Consider the following 6,000-nt stretch of genomic DNA (forward strand, 5'->3'; position numbering starts at 1 on the left):
GACACAGGGAAGTATTTCACATTTTTTAAATTTGCTAGTGCTCATTTTGTGGCCCAGGATGTGATCAGTTTTGGAGAAGCTTCCATGAGCAGCCGAGAAAAATATATATTCTGCTTGAGTTGGGTGAAATATATGTCCAATAGGTCCATTTGATTAATGGTGTTCTTTAGTTCTGAAGCATCTTTATTGACCTTTTGTCTAAATGATCTGTCTAATTGTGTGAGAGGAATGTTGAAGTCTCCCAGTATTATTGTATTGAGATTTATGTGTGGTAGTTTTTTATTTATTTATTTATTTATTTATTTATTTATTTATTTATTTATTTATTTATTGGTACTGGGGTTCCTGAAAGCCCTTCTACCTCCAGGCTACACTCCCAGACCTATTTTTTTATATTTTTATTTTGAAACAGGGTCTCCTAAGCCAGCACAGCTGGTTTCAAACCTGAGCGATCCTCCTGTTCCCGCCTCCCAAGCGCAAGGATTACAAGCGTGCGCCACAACACCCGGCTATGTGTGGTTTTTAATGTCACAGAGTGTTTGTTTTATGAAAGTAACTGCATCTATGTTTGGGACATAAATGTTAATTATTGTTATTTCCTCTTGTTCCTTTTACCAGTACAAAAATGACCTTCTTTGTCTCTTTTACAATAAGCTTAACCTTGAAGTCTAACTTATCTGATATCATAGTGGCTACTCCTGCTTACCTTCAAGCTCCATTGGCATGGATTACCTTTCTCTTTCTGTTTACATTAAGTTTGTTTCTATCTTTACTTGTAAGGTGTGTTTCTTGTAAGCAGAAGATAGATGGGTTTTGTTTTTTAATACATTTTTCCACTTTATGTCTTTTTGGGGGAGAATTGAAGCCATTTACATTCAGTGTGATTATTGAGAGATGATTTTTAATTCCTACCATGTTAAGATTTTATTTCTGTTTGAAAGACTGTTCTTTTTTGCTTAGTTGTCTGCTGGATGAAAGTTCTTGTTTCTCTGGTTCTGGCGTATATTACTTATGTCTTCTTTAGAGTTAATCTCTGAGTATTTTCTCTAGTGCTTGTTTTGAAAACATAAATTCCTTCAGCTTCTGTTTGTCATGGAAGCTTCTTATTTCTCCATCTAATTTGAAAGATAGTTTTGCTGGATAGAAAATTTGGGGCTGGAAGTTGTTTTCTTTCAGAGTTTAGAATGTGTTACTCCATACCCTTCTGGTTTTCATGACTTGGTTTGGGAATTCTGGAGTATTCTAATTCATTTTCCTCTGAATATCACTTGGCCTTTTATTTTTGTTGCCTTTAACATTTTCTCTTTGGCTTTTAATGTGGTATTTTGACTATTATGAGGCATGGGTAACCTTTTCTCAGATCTTTTCTAAAGGGAGTTCTATACCTTTCCTGAACCTGTGTATCAACTTTGTGCTCTATGTTTGGAAAATTTTCTGCTATTACTTCTTTGAAGAGATTGTTGATCCCTTTGGTTTTACCTTCTTTTCCCTCCTCTATGCCAATAATTCTGAGGTTAGCTCTCTTAAGTTAGACCCATATTTCTTCAATGTCCAATTCCTATTGATGAATTGTTTTTTCTATGTTATTAACAATGCATTCATTTTTGGAGTGATCATCTTCTAGGAGTGAGACTCTATTCTCCATGTGGTCTAATTGATTGTTTATAGTTTGAATTGATGCCTTTACTTCAATGATTCCATCCTTTATTTCTTTCAGACTCTATTTTTTTTCTAAAATCCTGAATTATTTCTACAGTTACATTCCTAATTTGACCTTCTGGAAATCTATGCATTTCTGTGTTATCAGGTTCTGTTACTGTGGAGTTGTGGGAGGTCAATGCTCTGTTGTTGTTCCTCTTTCCCATGATTTCAGAAGTTTGTACCTTTTGCTTTTTGTAGAGTTCTTTCAGTCTCTAGGTGTTGGCTGGTACATTCAAGGGCAAGTTGTGTTCAACAGTGAAGGTTGAATAAGGAGGGAAAAGAGGGAGTAAATGGAAGAATAGGGTAAGGTCAGGTAGGGTCGAATAGTATGAGTATATGCTTTGTTAAAGTAGTATATACTAGAGATTAGAGATAGTACCAATGCAGTAGAATTCTAGTAACCAATGTATAGTTTCCGGTATCGTTATATGAATTGGATTCAATACAGGACTAGGGAGCAATAAAAAGAGAAAAGTTAGAAGATAGAGAGGAGAGAGTAAATTTGTCCAAGGGAAGAAGCTTGGGAGAAGATTTGTTATGAGGGTTAAAAAATAACAAAAACAAAGCAAAACAAAAATCATAAAAACAAAACAAAACAAAACAGAAAACCAACAAACCCCTTCCAAAGAAATAAAAAAAAAAACAGCAAAAAAGCAATCAGGTGTACACACATTAAAAAAGAAAAGAATGAAAAAACCCAAATAATTCCACCAATGAATTGACTCAACACTACATACAAATTCAACAGTCTCTATCTATGTAGATACTGATTGCTATGGTGATCTTTCCCTCCGTGAGTATGGTTCTCTGAGTCTTTTCAGTCTATGCAGATAGATGATATCAATGGGGTTGGAACTGATAATGAGTGAAGGTCACCCTCCAGACTTTCCACAGACTTGGTGTCTAGGTCTCTTCCTGAATCTGTTGGCAGTGTATGCCTCTGATACCAAACTTAATTTAGGAGTCTTAGTTCTATACAGCTAGGGCTGGGCTATTCTGACTTCTCCCTGTTCCTCACAATTGAGATGTCTGTGGTGTTCCTGGCAATCCTGCTCATTGGGTTTAGAGTTAAGCATAAGATTTCCCCCACACTTTCCAATCATCTGAGCCTGAGTCTGTCTGGGCTTCTGATATGATCAACAGCAGATCCCACTCCTACCTTCTCTGGGTACTTCTCTAGTTTACCAGGACTTCACTTATTGTGCTCTGGATATCAGGGGGATATGGTAATCTCTGCTACCACTGCTCCTACCCTGAGTTGAATTGCAAAGTCTCAGATTTAGGTAATTAGTTGCAGCTGCATCAGACTCTGAGGCCACCGGGATAGGGGCTTTCCTTCAGGGAACTGCAATTAAGGTGTAGCAATTTCTGCCTCCCCCACTCCTGCATTGCATTGAAGCACAAGAACTCAGACCCAGAGAGTTTATCAAAGCTTGTTGAGTCCCTGAGGGTGCAATTCTGGGATTTCTTCTGTAGGGGCTACCATTTCACTTATAATTGTAGTGTCCCTCAGCTGGAGCTTTCACTGGAGCTTTCGTGGGCGTGGTTAACTCACTGGTTTCCTGGCAATATGGCATCACTGCCATGCCCTCGGCCATGAGTCTGGTGTATCTCCCCTCTGGTTTCAGCTCCCCTCTGAATCCCTGGAGACCATGATGGGTTTGGTCCCTTAAACTTTTAGCTCATCTTTGCACTGAAACAACTTCTGAATTTCATCCACCTGATTTGATCAACTGGTCACTGCATCTTCTTTCTGATCTCTTCCCTGGAGTCTGGTTCTGCGAGGCAAGGTGGTGTTGTCACGGTGGCCACCACCATCGCTGGCCAGTTTCTTTTCTGCTTCTCTGGGTTTTCTAGTCTTTTTTCTGTCTCTTGTATTTATAGCTTTTATTTTTCTATTGATAGGATATTCTGTCTCTGTAAGGTGTTACTTTTACCACTATGGAGATCGAGCTTCAGCATTGCTGATAGAAGCTTGTTTACTTGGTCGCCATGTTCCTTGAGTCTATTTTATTCTTTTAACGGCTTAACATTCCATTGTGCCATTGTGTGTGTGTGTGTGTGTGTGTGTGTGTGTGTGTGTGTATATATATATATATATATATATATATATATATATAGTAATACTTTAATTGAAATGGACTTAATATCACATTAGAGTCCTAATTTCAATTATTTTGGATAAATACCCAGAAGTGTAATTTTGCTGGATTATATGGTGGTCTATTTTAGAATTTTTGAGAACCAGTTTCTCCTAGTGTTTGCAGCCTCTTGTATTTCTAGCAAAATAGTATACAAGTGTTATAATCTCTTCATATTCTTACATACAATTTCTGTCTTTTTTATTAAAGCCATCTAACAGATACGAGATATTTCCTTGTGTTCTTGATTTGCATTTCCCTGATGATGAGTGACATTGAAGTCTTTTTCATATATGTGTGGGCTATACAAATTTATTTTCAAAATTTATATTCTTGTACTTTGATCATTTTAATTAGTTTTTTTCTTTTTTATTCTAAGAATACTTTACATATTATCAGTAGTAGGTCATTATTGCATATATGATCTGCAAGTATTTTATCCCATTCTTTGCATGATATTTTCACTTTATTCATTGTGATCTTTTTATTCACAACATTTTTTTTAACTTTGATGATGTCTATATTATCTTCCTGGGCTACTATAGAATGCCACAGACAGGGTGGCTTAAATATTAGATGTTTATTTTCTCACAGTTCTGCAGAATAGAGAAGTCCATGATCAAGATGCTGATAAATTCAATTTTGTGTGAGGGTTCTTTCTTAGCTTGCAGACAATTCCAGTTTTATTAAGTCATCATATAGCCCTTATTTTGTGCTTGAGAGGAGGGGGAAGAAGGGAGAGAAAGAGAAACAAAACTTCATTTATATCCCCTTCTTCCTCTTCAGTCCTGGAGATTGAACCCAGGGTCTTGCACATGCTAGGCAAGTACTCTACCACTGATCTACATCCCCAGGTGTTTTTATTTTATTTTTAAAATGGTCTAAGTTGTTCAGATTGACCTTGAACTTGTTATTTACCTGCCTCAGTCTCATAAATAGCTGGTATATAGGTGTACACAATAATGCAGGGCCTCCCTTCCTATAGAATTGGGGCCTGGATATTATGACATTGTTTAACCTTAACTACTTCCCAAGAACCCTATCTGCAAACATAGTCATTTTGGGGTTAAAGGCTTAAACATATGAATTTTGGGGCAACATTATTAAATCCATACTAAGATATAAAATTGTTTTCTTTTTTGTCACCTGTACTTTGGTGTCATATTGAAAATAATATTGCCAAATCTGATGTCATGAAGCTTCTTATGTTTTCTTCAGTTTTATTTTTAGGTTTAATTCCTTATTTTTCTTTATTGGTACATTATAGTCACATAATGTAAATCATGTTGACAGTGGCATACATGTGCACAGCACTTGGTACTGGTCAGCTGCCCATTTTACCCTTGATAATACAGAATATAAAGATTGACTTTGGTTAGGATTTAGTTCTATTTTTACACAAATGGATAGCCAGTGTTCCCAGCACCATTTGTTTAAAGGCTGTATTTTCTTCAGCTTATATATTTGTCCCCTTTGTAGAAGATCAACTGACTATAAGTGTGTGAATTTGTTTCTTTATCTTCTATTCTGTTCCATAACTCTCTATCCTTTTTGTTTTTCTGCTTTGTTTTGTGCTTCAAAACCAATAACATGTTGTTTTAATTACTATAGCTTTGTAGTATAATGTGAAACCAAGAATTATGATGCTTCCTGAGTTGTTCATATTGCTGAGAATTGCTTTGGCTTTTTTGGGTCTGTTGTTTCTCTATATGAAATATATGACTGATATTTATAGATCTATGAAGAAGGATATTGTTATTTTGATAGGGATTACACTGACTATATATTACTTTTGGTAGAATGGCCATTTTGATTATATTTATTCTTCCTATCCAAGAGCAAAGAAGATCTTTTCATCTTCCAAGGTCTTCAATTTCTTTCTTTAGTGTTTTATGATTTGCATTGTAGAGTTCTTTTACATCTTTGGTTAGGATTGTTTCTTGGTATTTTATTGGTTTTAAGGTTATTGTGAATGGAATTGTTTTCTGTATTTCTTTCTCCATAGATTCATGGATGTCATGTATTTAAGCTACTGAATTTTTTAGGTCGATTTTGCATCCTGATATTTAGATGTATTAGTTAATAAACTCAGTCTTTTGGTTGAGGTTTGGGGTCATCTAGATGTAGAATCATGTCATCTGTGAAAAATATAATTTTA

The sequence above is a fragment of the Muscardinus avellanarius genome (assembly GCF_963383645.1).
Source record: "Muscardinus avellanarius genome assembly, chromosome: X".
NCBI lineage: Eukaryota > Metazoa > Chordata > Mammalia > Rodentia > Gliridae > Muscardinus > Muscardinus avellanarius.